The sequence below is a fragment of the Leopardus geoffroyi genome, chromosome D3 (assembly GCF_018350155.1).
Source record: "Leopardus geoffroyi isolate Oge1 chromosome D3, O.geoffroyi_Oge1_pat1.0, whole genome shotgun sequence".
Lineage (NCBI taxonomy): Eukaryota > Metazoa > Chordata > Mammalia > Carnivora > Felidae > Leopardus > Leopardus geoffroyi.
The window spans coordinates 83,977,189-83,989,356 of record NC_059339.1 but is presented as its reverse complement, the minus strand read 5'-3'; the positions used below and the strand labels follow the sequence as shown (position 1 = coordinate 83,989,356).

The 12,168-nt window shown below is 36.9% G+C and overlaps 1 pseudogene; it reads right to left on the bottom strand.

Moving 5' to 3' along the window:
* Positions 1-4,185: 4,185 nt before the first annotated feature.
* Positions 4,186-11,036, bottom strand: LOC123587506 (annotated as a pseudogene).
* Between the last annotated feature and the right edge of the window lie 1,132 nt (positions 11,037-12,168).

Sequence of the window (12,168 nt, the reverse complement as noted above, 5' to 3'; positions counted from 1 at the left end):
ATTGTTTTGTAAATATTTTTCAGGCGACTATTTTGGATTTGGGAAATTCACTAACTTTTGTAATATTGTGATTTCTGTTATATTAGTTATTTTAAGATAACATGCTATCTCATGATTATTATAAATTTCCTTTATTCTTATGTGTCAAAGAAAATTTGTAAAAGACATATCACTAGAGTATTTTAATAAATATCAAATACACGTAGCATGTAAAACAGATAGTACAATAATTCAATGAAAAAACAACTTAGTGTCGTGCAATTTTAATAACATCTTTTTAGACAACCACACTTAAACCCATATGACAACTTTGCCTTTCTTAAAATTTCTTTTAATAAAAAGTAAAATTCGAATGTATGCGAAAATGTTTGTCTCAATACCTGGGCCTTGCCAAAGATTGAAAATAGAAATGACTGAAATATCATTAATTAGAATGAATCTCCAGTTTTCCCAAACCGTGCTTCTAACGATAATGAGAGGGAGATTGTATACCAGCAGGAAGGTGATAATGAGCCGATGGCTACTTAGGGGTACAAATGAGATCAGGGTTCATGAGACACAAGTAATAAGTGATGACTAATTCTCCCTGCAAGCAACCAAGGAATATTCCAAGTCAAGTAGTTATGCAAACAGGAAAAAAATAAAGATCTGTACAGATGTTACTTACAAGGGCTGATATTTCCCAATGTGTTTTTTACGTACACTCACTTCTGTTTGCTATTATTCCCCAAATTTGACTGAAACACCTCTACAGTGATAAGCTGCTACTTTCCTTTCCTTTCTTATAATGTCAACATTTTAAGCGAAGAAAAAAAGGCCATAGAAACATAGCAAGCAAAACATTCTATAATTTCATGAAGCCCATTGATAGGAATCAAGACAAGGTGAGGGATAAGATAGCATCTCTGTGTAGGACTAAATCTACCCTCCCTATAACATTTCCTGTGTGTGAATTTGTGTAACAGATTTCACTGTGTATTTTCTCATCTAGGAAGTCAGAGTGATAACTGTATACAACTCAGGTCTGTGTGAGAATTATGAGTGCAAATGCATGGAAAATTCTCGGTAGTGTCATGCTCAAGAAAATATCTCCTATTTTGATTGTTATATTTACCATAAATAATATGCTTATTGATTTTCTTACTACTGTTTTGCTTTTGAAGTTAAACTATCGAGTAAGGCCAACATGATACATAAAATAAGATCCAATAATATCATTGGTTTATTACAGTAAACTTCTTTAATAAATTCTATGGTCACAAAGGTTATGGTTTCCACTGTAACTGAGCCATTCTGGTGTACTTATTACAAGCAACACTAATTGAAGTATTTAAAACAATCACAAGAAATTTGTAATGGATGCCTCAGATGGAAGGATTCTCAGAGATATTTGTTCCCAAGCTATATGTTAAATATTTAGGATTTCAAGGTCAATACTTCATCGAAAGAAGTTTGGGAGAAAAGAATATATGAAAAACTTACTCTGGAGACTTATATGTGGGATAATATCACCTGGGGATTCTCCTAGTGTAAATGATCTTTTCCCACACTCTTTTATTTTTTTTACTGCTTCTATGTTTCTGGGATAAATGGAAATTTATCGTTGACACCAACAATTAACATCATGATGATATTGCCAGGAAGAAACTAATGTAGAAGCTTGATAGGAAAAAAAAAAAATGATGCTGGCAATATATGGGCTGACAAGGTACAGAACTGTATGTGAAGTAATAGTTATAAAGAATTTAAATAGTAATACATAATGCATGGGGAAAGATTATGTAAATCTTATCATATTTGCTATTTCCCTATAAAGGTATTCAATATCTTTTTTTATTTTTATTTTTTTTGCGTTTATTTATTTTTGATAGAGAGAGACAGAGCACAAGTTGGGGAGGGGCAGAGAGAGAGAGGGAGACACAGAATCCGAAACAGGCTCCAGGCTCAGAGCTGTCAACACAGATTCCCACGCAGGGCTCAAACCTACAAACCGCGAGATCATGACCTGAGCCTAAGTTTGACGCTTAACTGACTGAGCCACCCAGGCGCCCCAAAGGTATTCAATATCTTATTTGATGATTCCAATTGATAAATTAGGCGTGGTTCAAATAAAAATGAGTTTAACTTTGGGAAGATAGGCACTTGCATGGTACAATGTAAGAAAATGTGGTTGCCAAAAGAAAAATGCCGAGCAGCCATATCAGTCAAGCGACAGTTAACATGGATTTATCTCTCACATTTTGATTCTGCATGTTTTCTATTGATGTATTTAGTATTCATGCAGAGACCTTGAAAAATGATTCATTTTTGCTGATGGATGTAGGGGGTGGAACTGCATCATTGCACAGAAAATGCATTAACTGATATGATAACACAGTCGTAAATGTAATAGGATTCATTACTACCAAGGAGTAGCACTGTGATGCCTATAAACTTTTCCCCTGATTTTATAATGTGTACTAAATAGAAATTCCACCAAGATTTTAAGCCTATAGGGATTTATGTTATAGTCAGTAAATAAACTGAAATTAATCATCTTAAATGCAGAGAATTAGTTTTGTTCTACAGAATATATTTTTTGTATGATTAAGATGGGAAACAAAGCAAAGTGTATGTATATATAAACACATACATCTATTAACTACCTATAGCCAAACACCCATACGATATTTTGTTTGGCTCACAATTGTTAATGTTCCGTTGGGAAACTCTGCCCTACATTAAGAACCTATGATCAGCTACATTTCAAAGGATTCTCCAGAGAAAAAGATTATATATATATCTTTATATTATATTATATTAATTATATTATATTATATTATATTATATTATATTATATTATATTATTATATATATGTCATATATACATATATCATATGTATATCATATATATCAATAAACATATCAATATGTATCAATGCATTTCATCATATACCAATTTCTATGTCTCTCCATCATCTATCTATCTATCAATTGTCTATCTATCTATCATCTATCTATACTGAGAGAGAGAGAGAGGGAGTGAGAGAAAGACTTATTATGAGAAATCATCTCATGTGATTACTGAAGCTGAGAACTCCCACCATCTTCAAGTCTACAAGCTAAAGACCCCGGAAAGCAAATGATAATTATTAAAAATAATTCAGCCCGAGCATGAAAGCCTGAGAACCAGGAGAGCCAATGGCATAAATCCCATTCTAAGGACTGGAGAAGATGAGAGACAATATTCCAGATCAATCAGTGAAGCAGGAAAAGAGAGATGGATTTCTCCTTCCTTGTTATTTTTTGTAGTTAGGCCTTCAACAGATTAGTTGAGGTCCCTTCCACGTATTGGGGATGGCATGCTACTTTACTAAATTCACTGATCCAAATCCTAATCTCATCCAGAAAAAAACGCCATAGACACACCCAGAAATAATGGTATTCTGGGCACCCCAAGGCCAGTCTTATTGGACATAAAACCAACTGCCATACCAGCTATACTAATCTCTAGAAGATTAAAGAATTTGTAGACTCCCACACATTTTGATCTCACATCTTGGCTTATACATGACTTCTTCCATAAAGATTTTCTTGTTTCCTTGAAATTTTACTATTTATTCATCAATCCTACATTATTCCATAGGCTTTATGAGATATTATCTTGATTTTACTCTATTTTGTTTTCCTGCTTGCTTATCTGTATTATCCGAGAGCATGCAAGCCCATTGGTGGAAACAGTGAGTACGAAAATGATGATAGCTAACATTTGCTAACAGGTTACTTTGTGCATATCATCACTCAATAATCTTACACTAAAACATGTTACAAAAGGATAACTTGGATTTCTATTCAGATCTAATATTTACTCTTACACCTTTAACGGATTCCAATTTTCACATAGTGTTAGGGTTTGTCAATTCTACTTGATAGAATCTTTACATCCTTCTCTTGTGTTGTAATGTTACCAGACTCCAAAAGAAAATATTTCAAACCAGCAATTTAGGAATTTTCACCAATTCTTGAATAGGTCAAAAGATCTTTTTATTTATTTATTTTTCATTTTTATTCTTTTTGGCAGGGTACAGTATACTTTATTGATGGTACAAGACAAGGTAGGGACCCCCAAGCCCCTCCACCTCTGCAAGGGGTCTGATATGGAAACTGTTTTAGAGATCACAAGACTCTCAGTGTATTGGGGGATGAGTTAGGGAAGGACACCTCAGCAGCTAAGGGCCTCTCTCTTCACCTTGCTCTTGCTGAGGCTGGTGGTCTAGGGGGCTCTTACTCCTTGGAAGTCATATGGACCATATGGTCTACCACCTGGTTGCTGTAGCCAAATTCATTGTCATACCAGGAAATGAGCCTGACACAGTGGTCACTGAGAGCAATGCCAGCACCAGGATCAAAGGTGGAAGAGTGGATGTTGCTGTTAAAGTCACAAGAGACAACCTGGTCCTCAGCAGAGCCCAGCATGCCCTTGAGGGGGCCTTCTGATGCCTGCTTCACCACCTTCTTGATGTCATTGTATTGGCAGCTTTCTCCAGGTGGTAGGTCAGATCCATGACTGACATGCTGGGGTGGGGACATGGAAGGCCATGTCATTGAGTTTCCCATTCAGCTCAGGGATGACCTTGCCTATAGGCTTGGAGACACCAGAAGTTGGGATGATGTTCTGGGTAGCCCCTCAGCCATCAATCCACAGCTTCTTAGAGGGACCATCTGAGTGTCTTCTGGATGGCAGTGATGGCATGGACTGTGGTCATGAGTCCCTCTACCATGCCAAAATTGTCATGGATGACCTTAGCCAGAAGGACCAAGCAGCTGGTGGTGCAGGAGGCATACTGACCATTCTTGAGGGTGTTCTGATACTTCTCATGGCTCACACCCATCACAAACATGGGGGCATCAGCAAAAGGGGCAGAGATGATGAGCCGTTGGGCCCCACCCTTCAAGTGAGCCCCAGGCTTCTCCCTTGTGGTGAAGACCCTAGTGACTCCACAGGATGTTCAGCGCCAACGTCACCCCATATGGTGTTGGCGGAATGTTGCTCCTGGCAGACAAAGATGGGCTTCATTGATGATAGATTTCCTATTTTCAGCCTTGACTGTGCCTTTGAATTTGCTGTGGGTGGAATCATACCAGAACATATGTACCATGTAGGTGAGGTCAATGAAGGGGTCATTGATGATGACAATATCCCCTTTGCCAGATTTAAAAGCAGCCCTGGTGACTAGGGACCCAATATAGCTGAATCCATTTACTCCAGACTTGACTATTGTGTCTCAGGGACACGGCTGGCACTGCACCAGGAGATGCAGCTATCTGTCCAACTGGGAGGGGTGCAGAGCCAAAAGATCTTTTTAAATAGCCTTTCAGGACTCCTGGGTGGCTCAGTCATTAAGTATATGACTTTGGCTGAGGTCATGATCTCACAGTTTGTGAGTTCGAGTCCCACATAGGGTGAGCATGAGCCCCGCTTTGGGAAAAACATGAGTCCAGGGTGGGCCCCGCCTCTCTCTCTCTCTCTCTCTCTCTCTCTCCTCACTCACTTGCATCCTTTCTCTCAAAAAAAAAAAAAATAGCCCTTCAAATGCAAGTCTCTAATCTGCTGGATAGCACTATTTTTATTTAATTAAAAAATTTATATTATAAGTCTCTTTAAAATTATAGCCTTAATTACTTGCTTTAGAATCATCTCCCTATTTATTGTGCAGAATTTCCATCTACAATTATTTCCCCAATTTTCCTGAATTGTACTTCTTACTGCAGTAGCACAGGCATATTGAGGTTAAACACAGTTTTTGTTTGTGTGTATTTTCACCTTTGACTAGAAAGATAGTTTTTCTGGGTATGCAATTCAGAGAAGATATTTAATTCATCACAGCACATAAAGATATTATATTACCATCTTCTGGCTTTTTGCTTGCTTCTTGTTGAGAAAACTGTCTTTCTAAATGTCTTGACTTTGTAACTGTTCTCTTTTTCCTCTGGTGGCTTTTTAGGCCTTAAAATTTTGCCTTCAATGTTTGCCCTGTTAATAAAATGTGTCTAGTTGTACATTTTGTTAATTTTAATTCAAAAATTTTATGCCTTCTGGATCTGGTCTTCTTCAGTTCTGAAAATTGTTATCCATTTCTTTCTCCCATACTGTGTCTCTCCAATTTTTTCTATTCACTCTCTCCTTAAATCCATTTTTTTTTTTAATTTTGCACATTAGACTTTCATTTCCTGACCTACTTTTGATTCTGGGAGTTTCCTCTATGGGAGCTGTATTTGTAAGAAGTATCTCAGGATCAGTTCTCCAACTCTGCAGACCTCAGGGCTGGTTTAGTTTTTTGCCCCATAAAAATTCTCCAAACCAATTGCTTTCTTTTACAATAGCCATGGGTTTTTCTTTCATCTACTGTTTGTTTGTACTACTCTTGTGTGTGTGTGTGTGTGTGTGTGTGTGTGTGTGTTTGTGTGTGCGCGCGCACGCTCATAGGAAGCAGTTCCTTTGCAGATTTCTCTTTCTTTTCTTTGAATTTCAAAATCATAGAAAATAATATTTGGTATAATTTATCTGCCAGTAGATGGAGGCAGCAGGTGAATATTTCAGATTTTCAAATTTTCCATTCTGTCACAATCAGTGTGCAGCTACAAAATTTGGCATTTGTTGTGGTGCTGACTGTGCTTTATCAGTGGTTTGAACCCCAGTAAGAGACACAGCTCTTGATGCATGTGAGAGTTTAACATATTAGCTGAGATGAATAAATAAATGAATGAATGAGCAAGGGAGCACAACTCTTTCTAGTAATATTTTCATATACATAATTTGTGGAGGTTTTTGTTTACATAGAAAAATAATTTATTAATTTTACATAAAATTTTAAATATACAGACCACAACATCTGGTGATTTCACAGGTTCATTGGTGATAATTAATATTTTCCATTCTGTACCCATTTTATAATCCACCGGAAATATTCGAATTGTTGGCACTATAAATAGATAATATGGATGGAGTTGCTTATCAAAAACTCCCTTAGAAATCTACACTTAGCTCAAATGAAACAAGACTGAAAGCTGAGAGAATACTGAGGTGATTTTTCATAAATCCCTGAAACTTATTTCTTACAATGTCTATTGATTTCTGCCATAGACTGTCTTAAAATATCTCTTTATGAGAAATATCTGGGACTTTTTCCATAGCTGTCCACAGTAAATAATTTTTTTTTTAATATTTCAGGTTGTTGGGCATTGTTGGACTCCATTTCAATGCAACTCTTTGTTCCAAAATTTTATAATCATTTTTTATTAAAACGAGATCTGGCATTTATCTTTCACTAGGGGATAGCAATGTTACTGTCAGTGTGTCTCCATGCATTTCAGACACAGCTTCTTATTAAGGAGCGATATTCCTCTTTTAGTATATGCACTGAGATATCTGAACATAAATGGACACCTAGTGTGACACAGTACATTTTTTTAAGTCAAACTAGAGAAAATTCTTTCACTTGAGAAAAGCAAAAATATTTCCCTCATACTCCTTTAAAACAACAATAAAAAAGGAGATGAATTATATTTGTAAAGTTCTCTGGGAAGTTTGTTTCCAATTACTCATCCCTACTTATAAATTGAGCATATTTTTATTCGCTTTCTTGTTTAATTTAACGGAAAAACATATAAACACTTCCGCATAATGAAATTTGCAATTATTCTTCTAGCAGATATTTTCCACATACTGCTTAAAAAATGCTTTTCAGTGAGTTCTGCTTGGTCTGAATCAGATGGTGAATGCACGTTGGTGAATGATCCATTATGTACAATCACAAAACTTCAGTTTGGAAATGGATTAGTAGTTATCTCATTTAATCTTCCATTAGTTGAAATATCTGCTCCTTTAAGATTCTTTTTAAGTAATCATTCAACCAGCACTTGAAGTTAAGTGGAAATTATTATTGTATTTGACAATATGATAAATATGACCCAACAAATGCTCTGCTTCATACTTGCTGATTGTTCTTTATCAAATTGAGCGATGAAATGGCATATTTTGTCAGTAAATGATTTTAGGCGGAGTATATACATTTCCTTCATCTTTATGTAATAGACATAAAATCAGAAAGCTACACATTACTATCCGGACAAAATATTGTTATACATTTATTATGAAAGAACACACTATCTTCATATTAGTCCTTTTCTAAATATTTTGAAAAATATAGATGTGCATCATTTGATTTAATATTAAAATACCCATCGCATTTACAGCAAAACTGATCATCTAGGCATATTAAGCCATCCAAATTATACGACTTTATTATTAATTAATTAATTAATTTTATTTTATTTTGGTGATCCACCTTGCCCAACTTGCAAAAATGCATGCATATTTATGCTTTGCCCAAATCTATTCTACAACATAAAAAGGACAAAAACCATGTATTTCTCTACCAATTTATATCACTAATATACGTCTTTATTGTGTCTCTCATAGATACTCCATTTTCATTGTTTTGGCCTACGTATAAACTATACGCAGCTATCAATAATGAGCACGTACTGAAGGTACATTAGAGTTGATGAATCCTCTCGTTTTTGATTAGAGAAATTAGGTATCCTCAACGATAATCCCATCACTGCTTACCCAGGAGCATTCCATCTCCACTCTAAAATGTCTGGGACGTTCAAGTAGACATGATTTGAGTGAATTGAGGAGGAATGTATCAGAGTTCTTATTATGGTAGATGGCAATTAAGTGTTTTCCAACTCTGGGAAGAGTAATACATTTAATAACCTACATTAATATTGCTTTTCTTTACAAATATTTCTAGGTAGGCTACCTGGCTGTCTCAGTCCGTGGAGGAAGAGGCTCTTGATCTCAGGATTATGAGTTCAACCCCCACCGTTGGGTATGGATCTTCCTTAAAAAAATAAAAATTAAGGGGCGCCTGGTGGTTCAGTCCGTTAAGCATCCAACTTGGGCTCAGGTCATGATCTCATGGTTCATGGGCTCAAGCCCCACGTCGGGCTCTGTGCTGACAGCTCAGAGCCTGGAGCCTGCTTCCGATTCTGTGTCTTCCCCTCTCTGTGCCCCTCCCCTGCTTGTGCTCTCTCTCTCTTTCTCTTTATCTCTCTCTCTCTCAAAAATAAATAAACATTAAAAACAACTTATTAAAAAGTAAAATTAAAAAATTGAAAATATTTCCATGCAATCCCTCTAGTAATAGTAAAAGAAAACATTCACAACTGTTCAAACTTACTTTTCTGTTCAGATGTATTACCTGAGCCCCGATGCAGTATTTCAAACTTGAAGCACTTCTTTGAAACTTCACGATAGAAAATTATCTATCACGACATATTTATTTCCTAAAATATATTTGTTGATGCTAAATGGGAAGAGGGCATTGTTGAAATATCAGATATTTCTGAACTCTAATATCCACTCATGGAATTCATTAGAGAAAAAAATATTTCTGTACAATTAATCCTTTTTTTTTTTATTATTTAAACTCTGCATTAATGGCAGGAGTAGAATAAGCCATGTTTTCCTCTACCCCTTCAAAAAGAAAGAAATGCAGTACCTAACAGAAGAAAAGTAGAAATGCAACAACAAGTGAACATACACACTGATATTGAAAGATCATGACCAGAATCATTGGTAGACATGATGAATATGTGGAATATTTAAAGCAGGAGAGGTCAGGCTGACAGCATGATTAAATTGAGCTGGAGAATATTCTATTCCAGAAAAGCAAAGAAAAGTATCACCAATGCGATGAATTTTCAAATAAAGAAATAACCTAAAATAATCTGTACATTGAGGACAAGAGCGCCAAAGGAGAATGCTAAGAGGTATCTAGCTGGGGGATTTATTTAAGACAGCAAAGCAGCAGGATGATGGCTCCACATTGTTACCTAATTCAGAGTTTTGGGCTTCTGCAGTTTCGCTCAAGAGAATGTCGGAAATACCACTCCCCGATGTAGAAAATGGTAAAAATGACACTTCATTGTCAACACTAGACCTGAAGTAATGGAGTTTTCCCCGCGTACCCCAGCTTTCCGGGGAAATGTAGGAACTGTTCTAGGATGGAAAAAATCACTGGCAATTGTTGAAGGGAAACCCGTCCAACAAATCCTTGTTCCCCACCACATTTCCAGGATCAGGGCTTAATCATCAGAATTCTGCATTTACTGATGACCCAGGGGTAGAAATAATGTTTTCTTTTTACATGAAATTACCGAACGTTATTAATCTAGTTATTTATTCTCAAATTTGACTGGTAAATTAAAAATTTTACCAAATATTAGAGAACAATAAGAGATAAATTCAGGAAATAAATCTACATAACCTAATCACACATACGTAAAAAAAATTGACACAGAAAGCAGAAAGAATATTTTATTTATTTTTAAGTGTATTTATTTATTTTGAGAACAACAGAGACAGCATGAGTGGAGAGGGGTAGAGAGAGGAGGAGATAGAGAATCTCAAGCAGGGTCCATGATGCCAGCACAGAGCCGGAAGTGGGGCTCAAACCCATGAAGGTGTCAGATCATGACCTGAGCCAAAATCTAGTCAGACGCTTAACCGACTGAGCCACCCAGTCGTCCCAGAAAGAATATTTTAAATATAAATAGTCACATGAGACATATGAGAATGTGTGTAATTTGAGAAGACTGCTATGAAAAAAAATATTTATGTTGTTGGAATTTAAAAATAAATGTAATAAAAATGGAAAACAATCATTGTAAGGTCTGGAGGAAACTTTTTTTTTTTTGCTCTGGGGGCTATTTCAGCTTCTAATTTAGAATCATCTTCATTATTTTTCCAGTGAAATTTGTATGTCTTGCAGTTGCTAGGCTAGGAGTATAGAGCCACAGGCTTGGGAAGCGCCTGTTTTGCAAGATGGTAATTGGGTATAATTACTTGAAGTGCAACACGTCAGCTTAGTTGTAGCGGCCACGTTGGTTACTTTGGGGGAAATAACAACATAACGGAACAGCTGTTTCAGATCATGCATAGCAGCCCGTAAGTCCGCGCACACACAGACTGTAACTGAGCTTTTCATAGTCGATTCCTCCTTCAAGAAAGTGTCTGGGTTTTATAGTGTGGCATGCAAAAGAAGGCGGGGGGTGGGGGGACATACTCACAGCTACTGCCTAATAATTTGTCTGCGAAGTACGTTCTGTAGGTTTTCACGTACAGCCAACCATGAGGGTGGAGAAGGCCACATACGAGCCCATAAGCAGTGGAACTGAGGCACCCCTGGCAGTGAACTCATATCTACATGTATAATAAACAACTACCCTGGTAATGACGAAAATACATATTGAATTTACTCTACTCGTAATAGGTAATTGTAGGGCCTTTTATTGCTGGATGCCCAACAAGGGAAACCTTTTTGTTCCGTTTTGTTTGGTTCCAGGAATATTCTGTAGCAGTGCTGTCCAAGAGAACTTTGTCTGATGGCAGTCTGATGGCTACCCACAAGGTAGCCAGGAGTCACATATGGCTTGTGAGCACTTGACACAAGAGAGTCAAACTTAAAAATTCTCAAAATAAGCAAAAAAAAATGTGTCACGGGTGTGATGACAATTGGTCAGTAGACTTATTGTGGTGATCATGTCACAGTATATACAAATATTAAAGTATTATGTTTTACACCGGAAACTAATATAATGTTACATACTAATTATGCCTCAGTGAAAACAGAATGTGGCCATTGCAATGGAGGGACTGACTTTATAATAGTGGTTCATTTTAAGCTAATTAAAATTAACTCTAAGTAGCCACAGGTAGCTCCAAGATACTTCTGGGCTACCAGAAGCTGGAAGAGGCAAGGAAGGATTCTTCCCCAGAATCCTTTGAGGGAAATGTAACACTCCAGCACCTTGATCTTGGGTTTCTGCTTTCTAGAACTGTGAGGGAGTGAATAGCTGTTGTTTTAGCCATCCACCTTGTAGTAATTTGTTCCGACAGCCCTGGGAAACTAATACAGATGGCTTCACTGAGGAGTTTGAAACCGGAGCAAGAGGCAAAAAGGCCAGAAACAAGGAAGCATTCGTTCATGAGACAGGTCCAGGGCACCGGCTACCATCCAGGTCTGAGTGGTGACGACACCATTCCTCCCACCAGGCTGGCCCTGCAGTACAATTTCACTGCACTTCTGGGCCCTCGTCTTCATGGTCACTGTCCTTACC